General features: G+C 41.9%; 1 long non-coding RNA gene across 1 annotated transcript in view; it reads left to right on the top strand.

The window, feature by feature from the left end:
* The first annotated feature begins 1,886 nt into the window (after positions 1-1,886).
* LOC146813630 (uncharacterized) overlaps positions 1,887-16,862 on the top strand; it is a 37,675-nt gene continuing 22,699 nt past the window's right edge. The window contains exon 1 of the long non-coding RNA XR_014962881.1: positions 1,887-2,044. This is a non-coding gene — a long non-coding RNA (uncharacterized LOC146813630). The remainder of the gene's footprint in view (positions 2,045-16,862) is intronic.

The following is a 16,862-nucleotide window of genomic DNA, read 5'->3' on the forward strand; positions in this document are numbered from 1 at the left end:
TATAATCCCTTCATTGACCAGTTTGTCTAGTAAAACCTTACGGTCATTTCTAACACTTAGGGGAATAGGTCTAGCCTTGTGTGAGATGGGTATAGCATTGTCTTTTAATTTGATAACATGCTCCGCCTTTGTAATAGTACCTATATTTGGAGTAAAAACTTCAGGAAATTCTGTAAACATGGTTGTAGCAATATTTGTAAAGTCAGGCAAATTATTACCAGAAACAGAAGAAATAGAGATATCGGTATTAACTTGAATAGGATTTTCAAAGCCAGGAACCAACTTCAAGCCCATTTTTGCTAGATCCTGCATTCCAACAACATTCTTACCTTTAGGAGCCACATACACCTTAGTAAAAATGTTGCGTTCCAGACATGTAATGAATTCAGTAAAATATCCAAGCATTTCAATGATATGGCCACCATATGCTTTTGGAATGATATCCAGTGCTTGTAAAGGTTTCTTAAAGGCCCAACGCTCTTACAAAAGAGTGTCTGAGATGATGGTGGCTGGTGCTCCAGAATCAGCCATCATGTCAATTTTAACCTCACCAAGAATAACTTCAAATAATGGTTCCTTGACTTTTTGTACAGAAAGAGTCAAATCTTGAGAGTCAATAGAAAGCATAAGTCTCTCAAGGTTGTCAGAGAGTAACTGATTAGATTCAATACTAAGATTTTTTTGAACCTTCATCGGTATCTAGACTACTGACTCTGACAACTTTCTTGCTTCTGTAAACAGTATAAAAACGACCTATTTTTCCACATTTTACATTTTTTACCCAATGCCAGACAAACAGGACTATCACCTAAATGTGACTTTGAACCACACCTATAACAAAATGAATTAGTTTTGTTTTGCTTCTGTGGAAAAGGTTTGACAAATTTAGACCTGTAAGAAATACTGTTAATGGGAGAATCATGTTGAATCATGTTAACGGGAGAGACATTGTCATTCCTTAAAGATTTTGAGGTGATAATAGATCTTTCAATGCCTTTGGCAATGTCAATGACCTCAGATAAAGAAGGATCTCTGCAGCTGAGTATTCGTTCCTGAATCTTCTTATGAAAGCAGCTGTAGACAAATTGATCCCTTATATAAGAATGTAGCTCAGCTCCAAAGTTACAGTTTGAAGCTAAATGTCTTAGAACTGAAATATAGTCCTCAATAGACTCATCTGAATTTTGCTTCCTTTTCATAAAGTTAAATCTCTCCAGCATTACACTTGGTTGTTCAAAGAATTTTTTGTTCATCCTGTTAACAGCATCAGTGTATACGTTCCATCCATCTCCTTCCCCTGGTGGTGGAATAGTAACCGGTAAATTATCAAAAGTTTCACGACCAGCACTGCCTAAAAAGTTGTAAAGAATTGCTGACTTGCGTTTGGGTGAATAACTTTCAGCATCTATAGCAACCAAATAATTTTCAAAAGATTTCAACCAAAGTTTCCATGTTTCTTTTGGTTTGCCTTGACTTGGTAGAAAATGATCCAAGTGAAAGATTTGCTGATAAGCAGTACTTGTAATAATAAAGAGCTGGTTGTGATACAAGAGGTGGTTAAGTGTCAAAAGGTGTTTGCCAAATTTTATGAGCAATAAATAGCAAGAAAACGTTGCACGCGTGTGGAGCGTGTTAAAACGTACAGTTAATGTCCCAAGAAGAGTTTCCAGTGAGCGTCGGAGATCGGGCTCCGATAAAGATGCAAGAGGAGTGTGCGCGAGTGAGGCCAATCACAGTGCGCATTTAAAAGAAGGGGAATTGTTGGATGCATCGACCAATCAATCCTATGCTTCCAGATTGAGAGGTTAGCACGCCAAAAGCGGAACTCACCCTGTGAGAGGTACGTCACTGAAAGGAGGGGAAGTCCTGCGCTAATCCGGAAACCCGCCTCTTAAGCCAGTTCGCGACGGCGTTCAGAAGAGGAGTTTCCTTAGCGGTACAACAGAGCCGACATGCCTCAACTATAAATCAATGAAGAAATATGTGTTGCAGAGGAACGGTGCCTTGAATGAAGACCGTTGGCAAATCAGCTGATTCAGTGAAGGTAGGAGGCACAAGGTTTTTGGTGTTGAAAGAGGAAAAAGAGATAAATCGTTACCAAATTAAATGTTGGATCTTCTTATGAATAAAGTAAATCCAATGGAAAACAAGTAGAAGTAGTTTTGATGATTTATTCAAGGTAAAGTAATGACACCCCTGGAGTGCGTCCTTCCTCTCCGAAGTCCAAACAGAATCTGTTGTGAGAGACCGTTCATACTTCAGGGAGAAGGTTGAACGCACGGGAATGCTTATTTAATAAATGCTTATTTAAATCATAATTACACAGCATGCGCGCATAACAGCAATTGCGTGCATGCAATTAACAGAATGTTTCTACAGACATGAGCTCGTGAAGACAATGAAACTTCGTGAAAATAGAATGCAGCTCGTGAACATAAAGTAAACTCTAATCATGTCAAACTAGAAATGCATACAACATATTACATCCAGCAAAAACATATGCATCTTGTGATTGGTTACAGGTGCTGGAACGAGATTCCGATAGGTGCTTCGTGGGGACAGCCGGTTCCTGGCCCACGAGGCGGCATCGCGCGGCCTGTGATTGGTCGCCGAGAGGGACTGCGTCACAAACATGCCCCCAACTTTCAGATTGCTGTGTGTGACATTTTCATAATTTCAGTGTAATTGTGAGTGACATTCACCCACTATGATTGACACTTGCGAGCAAAATCAAGGAATAAAGTGAACAGAAACATATGAATGTGGTCTTGTGTGGGCGGATTATAGCTGCTAAGGTTTCAGATTGCTATGTGTGACATTTTCATACTTTCAGTGAAATTATGTGTGACATCTCAAGGACTGTGAGTGACGCTTTCTTGATTGTAAAATCAAACATTCAAAATCAAGCAATGAAGATAAAGGAAACATATACATACCATAAATTACACCCATCTGAGCAATAGGAAACTGCAAGAAAATCTTTCAACTTCTGAAAAGCACCATAAATGGAAGGGCACTAACCACTCTGCCCATGCCGCCCACCCCACCGTGATGGCATTATAGCAGGTATATCCATGCCACACTTTTGCGCCCACTTCTTCCCAGGCCGCATGATTGGCAGGTGCAGACTGCAGTAAGCCCCCAGGCGCCACTTTCTGCATTGCAGCACAGGGATGTTTAATTACAGGGGGGTCTGCTCGCCACCGGCTGAATCACTGGTCAATTAAGAGAGCACAGTAAACCTACACAGCCAAGGATTGCCTGATGCACAAAAGATGAAAACCTGTCCTAATTGGGCTTCCACCTGCGCGTGCCGAGGAGGCCTGGGAAGAAGGCTCTGGCCTTGGAGGCCGCGCCCCCAAAAAAGCCTGAACCATGACGTATTCCTAGAAACTTGCCTGGAATCAAAGCTCCTTTTAACAGTTTTATTTCTACTCCTACATATCAATGTTTCAGCATGTTTGAAACTCGTTTGCAGTGAACGACTGGGGCCGGCCTTCAGAGGTCATTATCTGTGAATGAGGCCAGGCAGCAACAAAACAGTCAAAATCACAAAACCTAAAGTGAGGCCTCGGAAATGAGAACTTCACTGCAGATAAACTCACCTGAAAACTCGACCTTCTATAAGGGTGGCCCGCCCGGTCCAGTGCGAACAGTAGGCAGCGCTGCGTGCAGCGACCATGATTCCGGCTGGAACCCATTAGCCAGCCTCTCACGAACTCCCAGCTCTGGCTCCAGGATGTGATGTCCCACGCCCACTTACAACCTAAATGGGCCCGGCTCTAGGGCACTACCTTGTGATGTCAAGCTGAAGGCTGTCTGACTCAGAGCAGCGCAGCGCCACGGGAACCTCCTGGGACCGATACATTGTATCACTGCAGGTATGAACCTACCAGCAGACCATAGCTCAGTGGCGAGCATACCAAGCCTGCAGGAGCAGGCGCACAGGCCGCCATCGTGACGTGATGCCATTGCCAGCTGCCACACACGCCAGTTAGGCCACGCTTCTGCTGAGACACTATAGAGAATGCATCATATGCGTGACAATGTATTTCAGTGCGGTGATGCAGTGCACCACACTGAAATGCGTTAGTCTAATACCTTATGCGTGGTACTTGGCAGGACTGATCATAACTCTGGCACAAGACGACGGCAGCTTCGCAGCGAACGTCAAACCTTGTCTGGGAGACCTTGCAGCATGGATGGATGTCGGCTTCCTGAAATTAAATGGTGACAAGACAGAGGGCCTGGTGATCGGGAAACAGCGTGGTGGCCGTGTGAACTAGGCCCCACCCCGATCCCTTAACCGAAAGTAAAAAATTTGGGCATCCTTTTTGATGCACAGCTATCTTTTGAGAGTCAGATCAAGGCCACGGCAGGCGCCTGTTTTGGAGTGTGGAAGTTGTTAAGGAAGATTCTAGGGCTTCTACCGGACTCAGCAAAAAAGACAGTAATTCAAGCGCTTCTGGTGTCCCGGCTTGATTACGGCAATGTACTCTATCTGGGGGTATCTAAAAACAGGTTGGGAATGCAAATGCAGCAGCCGAGATGCTATTAAAAATTCCGAAACAGCTTGCCATTAGCCTGGGACTTGCTGAACTACACTGGCTCCCCATTAAGCACATAGTCTCTTTTAAAGCACTCTGTTTCACACATAGGATACTGAATCAGTGAGGCTAAGTTATTTGTATCCTCTGATTCAAGCCTATACCCCCTCCAGACATCTCAGGTCTTGTGATGCAGCTTTGACTGTAATCCCTAGAGTGCGCAGAATGCTCCAGGGGGGCAGTTCCTTTGGATTTTTGGCAGCCAGACTTTGGAACTCAGTGCCACGGGACCTGTGACTCGAACCATCAGAAGCGAGTTTCCACAAAAATCTCAAGACCTGGCTTTTCAGGCAAAGAAAGTAGAACTGCTTGGCCACCCAGACGATCCTGACTCTACCTGTTTACTGATATGGTGCTACATCTCGAGGACGGGGACACTCCTTGGAGTAACCAGGCACTTTATAAATCCTTTAACATAACAAAGCACAAATGGCACCCATTTGAGCAACAAAAAACTCTAAGAAGATCTTAAAACTGCTGCGAATCATCAGAAATGGCACTAACCTAGCGCCCGCTATAATTTTTAAAAAGACTTTACTTATGCTCAAGATGACGTGTTCTGAGATAGTAAATTAAATTAGGATTCATTGAAGAAGAGGGGCTGCTTAAATGTCACACATGGTTGAAAGTGCTGGTGATGCATTACCCTACAAGTTTTGAAAAGTAGCACCTGTGTTAAACCCTGCTACAAACCTAATTCAGTAGTGCAAGCAGTACCCTCTGGCATGTTGGTTAAAGAGGAAAAATGCATGCTTCTTCATTCAGTGCAAGCAGAGTTAATAGAGAAGAACCATTTATTATTTTCAGTATAGGGGTTGCAGTGTATCCCAGGAGCCAGAGGAGGTGCAAGAGTTACTGTGCTAAGAGTTACTGTGCGGTGAGTTACTGTGCTGATAGCAGGCTCTGGTGTTTGCAATTGTCAGGAAAAATCCTCTATGTAGCTAAAATCATTAATCTCCAAATCTGCAACAAAGGAAAGGCAAGCATGTTTATTCTATATTCAAAAAATAAAACAGCTGGAAGAGTGACTGCACCGTAAGAGAAGCACAAGCCAGTCTCAAAGTATACACGCTGCAAGTCCATTCTTTTAATACTATTTTTGGCAAACAGCCATAACTTCAATACAATATTAACAACAGAAAAAGCTTCCTGCTTTTCCTTTCTTTCCCACCCACTCTGCACACATTTTCTCAGAGCGCAGCTTTCCTGTTTTTGTGACTATAGCAGTCACGCTACCTTTACATATCTAAGTTTGGAACATCCTCTGCTGCCCTGAACTTTCTGCAAAATATCCAAGTCACAAAGGTTCCCAGAAACACTCAATATGAAGAGGAAAAGTCAGACCATATTTAGACCGTTTTTCAAAGGAAGCTGTAGATTATTTACAGATAAATGTGCAACGTATACATGCACTTTAACCACACATTTAAACAGCCTCATCCAAAATTTCCTTCTTTACACAATAATAATGCTTCACAGTTTCTGGTTGAGAGACAGGTAAAACAGAATAATGAACAGAATAATTAGGGCCTAAAGCTAAACTAGGGTTTTGATTCCTTTCATTCCCCTCTTTAGTTGAGTCTTCGACTACTTCTTCACTACCCCTGTACATTTCTCCCACTTCTATATTTTGCATCAAGTTATTTCTTATTATAGGAAACATACCTCACACCTTAGCTGTAACCCTCTTGCAACATGCTTAGATAATCTGAAATACTAGGCACATCAATAGCAACAGAACTACTATAGGCAACAAGGTCTTAGACAACCCCGACATCCAGGACGGCAACCGGGCAAACCAGCCAGTGAACCACTCATCTAGAGTATCCCCCTCTTTTTTTATTTGTGTATGCAAGTTATGCAAAGTCAATATGGCCTGAGTCAGGTTTCCTTCATCTTCATCGTTTGCTGGTATGAAAGTGCAGCATACGTATCCAATATTCTTGCACACACCCCCCATCGATCACTGTCCTCAAGTCCAATATATATCGATGCTCCATTACCATAAGTCTGATTGAACACAGTTCCTCTTTAATGGCATTAAAGGCATCTTCAGTCGCATTAATAGTCTTCATCAACTTCCACCGGGTAATTTGCACCTAGCGAGCAGTTGCTTTTGCTTGAAACATGGTTAACAGACTCCCCAAAAGTGTTTTTTAGCATCATTAAACAGCCTATACTCTTTGGGCATATCCTGCCACACTGAAGTTCCAAAGTTCGCAGCCATTCTTTTTCTTCTGTGATGATGCAGAAAAGTCGATGCATTACTCATAGAATGCAGATGCAAATCTTGTATTCCTTTTGCTGGTATTACCATATACGAGGTGTGCAGAGTGACCAGGGAGCAGAGTCCACTCCAGTCGGGGGGTAGATGAGTGTATATTCGAACGGCACACTGCCAGAATAAATCCATAAGGCTGGAGGTACCACCCTGCATATCGGCATTGTATATAGTTGAGCCACAATTGACAATCCGTCCCACTTTAACAATCCCATTTCCCTGAAAGCAAAGAGAGAATTTAATTAATTTCACAGCTAGCTTAGGATGACGTTTAGTTCCAGTCCATGTATATCTCTGTATGTTTTCATTCCATACTTGCTGACATGATCCTTTTACATTTTAAAATTTCCAAGGACTATTTGTTTCTGTGCCATTCCATAAAGATATGGCCCTACGTGTGAACCTAGATCCAGTAAACCATTTATAATTGGCAAATACTGATGCTTCAATACTTAATACTGGCCTGGCTGCACAATCTGGCGGCAGTGGTTTGGTAGAATAATTACTACAGGTGGATGATGGATTCAATCTCCCTAGAATACCTCGTTCCAATACCGCTTCCTCCCAATTTACATAACTATATTTCTGCCCTGCTCCCTTCATTCTGGATATCTCTTTCATTACCTCTGTTTTATCTGCCAGAATTTGTAAAATTTCAAGGGTTGTATCAAATAAAGTTGTATGAACTCGGGCAGTCACAGGACTAACATGAGTTGGTTGTAACTGTGCTTTTATCCTACACAAGAAAGGATGAAATAAGCAGATCCGTTATCATAACAGGCACTTTAGGATACACTAAATGTGGTGTTTCTATGGCATGGGGAATAAGAGAGCATACATAATAACTATCATTTTGTGTAGTGGTACCTATAGTATGCATTTCTTTCTACCACATATTATCAAGTAAAGAATCGTGCATAGGATGTATATCTGTTTTATTAAAAACAGCTCTGGGAAAACGTAATATTTCTTCCCTATGGATGGGGTAATTTGCATCTACATAGCACATAATACAATAGCACTTTTTATCAGAGTAAAAATCATCACCACTGAACTAATTATTATAATACAAAAAATATAATGTAACAGTTTTTTCACTGTCTCATTTACTATTGGACCATTGCCTCCTCCCCCCTTTGCTGGAGTGATGCTGAAAATGGAATGAGCTCTGTTACATGCACCCAGTTCCGCATCACCCCACCTTTAATGCTGTTGGCATGCTCTGTGTTACTTGGTGGGCCTAGAAACTTGGGGTCCATCCAGGTCCTCACAAAATTTCACACAAAGACCTATGAATCAATGGTTATTGCTGAAGACAAAGGCTGGGGTGGTGCAGTACTGTTGGCCTGTTGCAGCTGAACCTGTTTAGAATAAACATGTACAGCTTTTGTCAAGGCAGACATGTATGTATTCAATTCTTGCCAAACACTTTCTGATGCAGACTTAGTATCAGAACAAATCATTTGTTTTTTTTTAAAAGAACAATTTGAATGCTTACCTGTTACAGCTTGGCGAGGGGTCAAATGATGATCCCTTGAAGGGGCGTTTCTCAGCGCAGACAGAGCAAGGGGAAGGCAGTGAAGCCAGTTCTTTTTCAGTGTCTCACAAATTTTGGACACTTTACTTTTTAATAAGCCATTCATCCTCTCAACTATTCTGTTACTCTCTGAGTGGTAATCTGAGGTAAACTGGTGTTCCACTCCTAGTAGTTTAGTAATATGCTGAAATACTGTGTTAGTGAAGTGTTTGCCGTTATCGCTACGTATTGCCTCTGGAACCCCCCACCTCGGTATAACCTCTCTCACCAGGAATTTGGCTGCCTGGTCAGCATCACACCTGGAGCAGTGTCACAATATAATCTATCCTGAAAATGGACACACCACTACTAACAAATACATATACCCGTTACATTTTTGTATCATATCTGCAAAGTCTATGTGTTACTCTATGAAAGGACCTATTGGTCTTGGAATGGAGGATGAAGGCATTTTTGGTGATCTCTTATTAGTGTACTGATAACACTCATGACATGAAGCTAGGAATACATCAAGTAATGGTCCTAGATTAGAAATAAACTAGTTTTTGTTTAATTCATCCTTCATTACTCTTTTAGAATTGAATACTGTTAACTGAAGTTGTCGAAGGGCTGTTTTAAGTAGTGACTGAGGCATTATGACTTTGCCTGAAGTTGCTGATCTATAAGGAAGATCTGGAAATCCAGTCACTCTCCCCCCTCGATCTCCAGAGATCTTTTTCATGTTGTGGTGCTGCATTTTAAAGGTCTAATAGTGCCTCTGTAGAAATATTCTCATAGTGTTGTATCTCAACCTCATCACCTGCATCTAAAGTGTGCATACTGCATGTTTTCATTGCATATAAACTAGCTTCCTTTGCTGCTGTATCAGCAGCTTCATTTCCCCGAGACACCAAATCTGTTCCTTTTGTGTGTGCCTGGCACTTAACCACTGCTACTTGACATGGTATTTGCAATGCAGCAATAAGGTCAGTTAAAAGATGTTGATGCGCTACTGGTGTCCCATCAGATTTAAGAAATCCTCGCCTTTCCCATCTCTTCAGCCCTGAGTGAACTGTGGAAGCTACATATGCTGAATCAGTGTATATTGTTACTGGCTGACCCTGACAAGCCTGTAGGGCCGTTATCAATGCTTTTAATTCAGCCACTTGGGCTGAGTCTTGGGATGGCAAGGGTGAGAGGTGCAATGTGCGTAAGGTATAATCAGTAGGTGTACCAATAGCCTCAACAACAGCTGCACCTGTATGTCTTTTACCTGTCTCCTGGTCTATCCATGAGGAACCATCAATAAACAATTGTCGTCCATCAGACAAGGGGTCCTCATGTGCCAGGTGATCGTCCTCCTGCAATGTAGCACTACAGTCATGATCAGTGGGCTCTAGTGGGTGCACTAAGAAAGTGTACTCGCTCAATGCCGATAGAAGGGTTTGACAATATTACTTCATAACCTGTCGCTCTTTGAGTGGTCAGTGTACTTTTAATTTTCTGTAGCACAGCAAATGAAGAGTGCTCAATATCCAGCATTACTGGGCATCCTGCCGTAAAAGTACTACTCTTTTTGCTGCCGCAAGTGCTCGCTCACAATGAAAGTGACCTTTCATTACTGGATCTAATAGTCCACTAAAATAGGCAAAAGGTTTGTGACCCAGCAGGTATTTTTGAGTAAGGACTGATATCATGGAATCCTCTGTGGCAGTGGAGAACGGAAACAATCTCCTTGTACAGTCTTGGTTTGCTAGCACTGGGGCTGAAGCAATTGCTTCTTTCAATGTCTGACATGCACTTACACTGTCATCACTCCATTGAATGTCTGTGTTGTCAGTTTTAGCGTTCTTCATTGCATATAATAGTGGTTGTATGATGGTAGCATAATCAAATACCCACTGACGTACAAAATTACAAAGATCTGGACATTTTTGCATGTCTTTTGCTGTCTTGGGCTGAGGCTGATCACGTATAGTTTGTATTCTAGAACCTGCTATCTTTTTGCCTTCTGCAGACAACACTTGGCCCAAATACAGCACTTCCTGTTGTACAAACTGCAATTTTTTCCTGTCTACTTTTAATCCCTTAGTAGCAAGTAGCGTTAGGAGATTGACAGTGTCCAGAACACATTCAGATTCTTTCTTACTATATATTAGTAAATCATCTACATATTGCAAAACTGAACTGTCTGACTGGAAATTTAACAAATCATCTCTCAATACTCTATTGAACACAGATGGAGACTCACAATAGCCTTGTGGGCATCTAGAGTACACAAGTTTTTCACCATCAGGCATGCGCAAAGAGTAGAACCCGTAAATATAACACAAAAGCAGATTCTGCATACAATAAACCACTTGAGATTGGATGGGGCACCGAATGCACTGTTCAGGTACGACCCCGAGTTTTGGTCCTGCTATCTAACCCCTCTGTTCTCCAAGAGCTTAGAGACTTGAAATATTCCTGACTCTTGGAGGGGCAGTATCCTTCAACCCATTTATAAGTCAGGAACACGCTCAGACCCCAGCAATTACAGACTGATAGCCCTTACAGATGTAGAGGCCAAGATATATGCAACAAATCTACTGGTAGACTTGGAGATATGGGTAAGCTGTAAAAGTCTAATCCCGAAAACACAGACTGGGTTCAGAGCCGGCATGGGGACTTTAACAAATATTTCAGCACTCACCCTCTCAGCAAAGAAAGCGATTGCCAATTCAAACATCCTCTACACATCTTTTGTAGATCTCAAAGCAGCCTTTGATAAAGTGCCAAGAGCCAAGCTATGCGCTAACATAAAAGCTTGGGGAATCCCCTCCAAATTACTAGAAGAAATCATCAACCTATATTCACAAACCTGGGTTCAGATGAAAAAAGGGGATGGCCGGAGTTTAACCAAGAAATTTCCAACAAAAAATGGGCTAAAGCAAGGATGCGTTCTGGCGCTGTGTCTTATCAACCTCTACACGGCTGATTTAGAAAGCAACCTTAGTCTCATTCATGGAGACCCACCCAAATTGGGAAAGACACCAATAGCAAGCCTGCAGTATGCAGACGACATCGTGTTAGTCTCTCAAACTCCGCTTGGTCTACAGCGCCTGATCTCTCAACTAGCAATATACATTTCAAAAGAACATCTGACAATCAATCTAAAAAAAATCTAATGTTTTATGTTTTTCCAGCACTCATAAAAAACGCCCCAAATTCATCTGGAGGATAAACTCAAGTATTTTATCGCAGGTAGAAGTATATAAATATCTGGGGGTTCTTTAATTAAGTTTCAAACAACACCTAGAACATGCCAACACAAAAACCAAACAATTATGCTTTGCTTTCAAAACTTTACAGAAAAGCTTAAGTGGCAGCTCAACAAACCATCTCCTGCAAAAATGTTGCCAGCGATAACATATGGCTCGGAAATGCTGAATACTACGGACTCCCAAATGCTAAGACTGTTTAATAAACAGTTTTTAATCACACGACACATCTCTCAGGCGGAGATACTCCTGGAATATGGATTAACGAACCAGACACAGGCCAGACAAGGTGTCCTGGCCAAATATTACTGGCGTATGAGGGCTGCGGAAGACAACACGCTTGCCCACCACTGCTGGGAGGAGGTAGAAATACAATCAAGGTACAAAAATTCGATATGCCAAATTTTAAAACAAGCACTTCTAATGCTAATTCTGGAGGAAGCCTGGCAAACACCCATGTCATACCCTGTTTTAAAAAAAATCACAAACAAATCATTTAAAAAATGATCGTTTCCAACCGATAAAACCATATTTGCCGGTAAAAGTCATGCATGGTCGGTGATCCCATCCTATAAGCGTATGAAACTACAACCCTATCTGCAAGAATGCTTCAGAGACTACTACAAGCGGAAATTGACCTTACTGAGTTGGGTTCTTTTTCAAATAAAGATCTCACCCCAAAATGGCTACAGACCTGGTCATCCCTGGACTGCCGCCTCTGTGGTAACGGAGCAGAGTCACTACTACATCTATTGTGCATCTGTCCGGCACTACATAACCTAAGGACGTCACTTCTTTTTTTTTTTTTTTTTTTTCTTCTGATTGTCTTTTTTTTTTTTTTTTATTTTATTATTCCTGGAGTTGTCTAAAATAAAATAAGGACGTCACTTCTAAGGCCAATCCTAAGAGAAACTCAAATTTCGGACTTGCAGAGCGGCTGTCATAAAATGCCTCAGCGGTTCTTCAGTTCAACTGTCTTGCAACACCATCACATTTTTGTCACTAGCAGCACAAGAACTAGAAAAGAAAGAAACAGCACAAAACCTTGGAAAGAATGAACCACCAAAATAAGAACTTGGCAGAAGGGTATAAAGCAGCCGGCCTAAGTCTTTTTCAGACCTGTTTCTGTACTCCCCTTTCTTCCAAAGCCCCTTTCTATGACAAGCCCTAGGCACAAACATGATCATACCACTAAATGTTCCAGGATATGAAACCATAGTGACTTAAGAAACCGGATAGAAAATTATGGATAGCAGTTTTGAACTTTGTTCCCTCCCCGTTTTCCGTTGGCATTAGCACTTTAATTACATCAAAAAGCATGGACATGTTTTCATTGGTGTTATAATAATCCGCTGCTCTTTGGTTCCATCCCACACGAGGGTTACAACTAAAAATGTTTTAATGTAATTTTTATTCTGTATCTGAATTATGACGCTTTCATCATGGTGGTATGTTCCACACTTTTTATGATTTTAATAGATCAAATAAAAGTATTTTTTACAGTTAAGTTGTTCACCATCAAAATTGAAGACAAATAGAGACTGTCAGGATGCAAAGGTATGCTAAAAAAAAGTATTCTTTAGATCCACCACAGAAAACCATTTGCTGTCACTTGGTATATTAGTCAATATCACACATGGGTCTGGCACTATGGGGCACTCTGCTAATACTATGGCATTAAGGGGGCGAAAATCCTGTACCATCCTCCAAGTATTACCTGTAGCTTTTTTCACAGGGTAAATTGAGGTGTTGCATGGCGATGGACAGGAATCCAGGGCTCCTTGATCCTTCAGTCTTTGTATTGTCCCTCTGATAACTCCTTTTGCTTCTTTGGGAAGTGAATACTGTTTTACACGGGGCAATTGTGCACTTGGCTTAAACTTTATCTTAAATGGTTCTGCAGATAGTATCAGTCCTACCTCGTCTGGAGCTGGTGTCCAGAGACAAGGCAGGACAGCTGCAAGCGCTTCAATATCTCAGTCCTGGTGGGATCGTTTGAAAAGAGTTCTGAGTCAGAAATGTCCTGTGGTCTTCAGTTCAGGCATAAGAGAAATCACCTACTGTTTATTTCTATACACTCAAGGTAAAGGGTACTCACCTGTCCCAGTTCGTCACCACTAACTTGCATCCGAAAAACTAGTCTAGGCGGCAATTCCATCCATTTCCCTAAATGTAAAAGTAGAACCTTAAGTACTGCATCTGCTAGCAATTTATAATTCACTGGCTCTGCCCTTCCAAACAATGTTTTTTCTGGTATTCTTAGAAGATGTATCCCATATTTCGTTTGATCTGGTATTTCACATGTCATAGACCCATCAGAGGAAAGCCTTATTGTCATGTGTAATTTGGTCATAATATCCCTTCCTAAAAAAATTGCTGGTGAGTTTGGAAAATAAAGGAGACGCTCCTGCGCTCGCACTCCTGCCACCTCTATGGGCACATATGTTGTGCACGGAATGAGCTGTACTTCACCAGAGAAGCCCTGCGTATCCATGGTGGCAGAGGGCAAAGGAACATTTACTTCTGAGAGGCAAGATTTTGTTGCCCCTGTATCAACCAAGAAAGCATACCTCCTTCCCATTATAATCATTTCTACCATTGGTTCTTCCTCTGGGTCTAGATTCCTAGCTACCACAGAACAAATGGGGTTCCCTGGTTCGTCCCATCAAGCTGTATGATAAAGGGGATTTCTACCTTGAACAATCACGCCCCTTTGTCCTTTACTCCCTGTGCTCACCACTGCGATAGTCTGTACCTGAGGCTGGCCTCTTGTCTGTATTACAGGTGTTGGAGTCACTTGGACAGGTACATAAGCAAATTGCTGTTGTATTATAAATCTGTGGTAGTGTTGTTATTTGTTGTTGAGGGTAGGGGGCATACTGATAAGGACCATATTGAGTTGCTGGCCCTGACGTGTGCACATTTTGTCTTCCCCTCCCTCTCCCTATTCCTATCACTCCCGGTGCTTCATCACTCTTCTTAGAGCGGCATTCAGTAATAGAATGTCCAATGTTACCGCAGTAATGGCATTAACATTTCTCCTTCCTGACACCTGTCTCCCCTCTCTTTGACCCCTTCGTTGCTCGTTGGCTGCAACAGGAACCTGCACAGTCATTTATTTTCCTTCTCATTTTTCTGTATTTTTTGTGTCACCAATTTGGCTTGGGCACTATCACTTTGGTCTTTATTTTTCCTTTCCTTTTTTTCTACAAAAATGTATAATATGTGCTTGCATTTCTGCCCAGAGTTTTACATCTAAGACCACGACCTGATCTAAATGGTCTTGTATGTCTCCTGGTAGCCCCTGTTTTAAAACATTGTAGATTAATCTACAACTTCCTCCCATGTCTACAGGTCCCACATCTGCTTCCCACTTTCTCTTCAACTTTGTTATGTAGTCTGCACGGGGCTGTCCTGGAGACATAGTTTGTGTCATCAATGCTCCAATGTTTGGTCGGTCTGGGTACCTGTTCCTTAATTCAGTCCACACCCTAGAGCGCACAACTCCAAAAGCAGACCCATCATGTTTTCCTTTAGTAATAGTTACTCCTTGTATCCCTGCACTTCTCATTATACTGTCCACCTCATCCCCCACTATGGAGCTCAAAAGGCTCTTAACATCCCCAAGAGCTAAAGGTATCCCAGCTGTTGCATTTTCAAATGCTTATATCCATTTCCCTACTCCTTCATGTAATGGAGGCAGGTTTTTTTTTTTTAATTTTCTTTATCCATGTGTTGCCATGGAACATTGACAGACTGTGCTCCCTGTGTCTTATACACCAGTGGCATCTGCATTACAGCGGTATTCCTGCCACCATGTCCCTCTTAAGGTGTCTCAGACCTTATAACGTATTTCTTCCACACACACAAACTTTGTTGCATGTAATCGTAATCTCAGTCTGGGTCTCCAAAACATTGAAAAATACATAAATCAGCCATATTTATCAATGCAGGGTCAAAGGATCCTGTTCTTGGCCACACTTTCATCTGCGGCACCATACCCTCTGTCCATCCTGCAAGGTTATTAGTAAATGGGACAACATATTACCAACTATTTTCTCCCTTCGCTACTATTTCCTTGATTGTCAAGTCACTATTTCCCATCCTTTCTTTTCTCTGTATAAAACTTGTCATTCCCTTCTTATTTCCTACATGAAGGGATCTTACTTCAGCCAGAGGGGAACTTTGTCATAACTCTAACATACCCTCTGCTCGAAACAGACAGCCTGACCTTGTTATCCTACTGGGAAACATCTGCTCTCCTCTTGTTTGTTCTCTAAAGGTACTTTGTTCTTCTAATCTTCTTATATTTATTTAACATTTCTGTTCTCAACCTCTTGCCAGAATTCCATGCGTTCATGGTCAAGAACCCTTCTGATTGCACTCCCCGCCGAGTTGATCTCTTCCTCATCTTTCTCATCTTCTCTTTTCACATTCTTGATTTCCACATCATATCCCATATCCCTTACAACTGCCTTTCCATCTGTCTTATATCATATAGATTTACATATATTTGAACAGTCTACAGCAATATGGCTCAGTCTCTCAATTGTGTTCTGTGTTCCCTTTACACTGGTGGTCGTGTCACGATAACCCTTGTCTTCTTCCTGATGCATCTTTGATCGTGCCCATAAGTCAAACTTCGCCTGTCGAGTGCTGGTATAAGATCAATTTCCATCACTTGAGTTTTGGGGAATCCTGCTAGCCCATTCCAATATGTCTTTTGACTTGTGTTCCATCAATTTCCCATTATTGTCCTGTCTTAATTTTACTGAAATGTCTTCTGTTAGGGACACTGTTCCCTCATATACCTTTTCAGGTTTAAGAGAATCTTTATTAATTGTTTGAGCAAGATCAACCTCCCCCATATTTAACAAGTCATCAACCTTTGGTGTAATTTTGGTTATGGCAAACAGAAGGAGATGATGGACGGAGCACAGAAACTTTTCAGACACTCCCTCCCAGTCACAGATCTGGGTTAAATGCATTGTTCTTTAGCCCCACTTCGCCACCCCAGTTCAGACCCAGCTATATGCAAATCAGTCTTGACCTTGTGCCTCATGGGAACAGTCCAGCCCGAACTACCAAGCCATGTCTTCCCTGGACCGGAATCAAGCATCCTGGGACCGGTTTCTGGGTAAAACCCCTCATCAGCCAGGATAGCTTGAATCCAGTGGCAAATGTCAGTCAGGGGTATT

This window comes from Triturus cristatus, chromosome 6 (assembly GCF_964204655.1).
Source record: "Triturus cristatus chromosome 6, aTriCri1.1, whole genome shotgun sequence".
Classification (NCBI taxonomy): domain Eukaryota; kingdom Metazoa; phylum Chordata; class Amphibia; order Caudata; family Salamandridae; genus Triturus; species Triturus cristatus.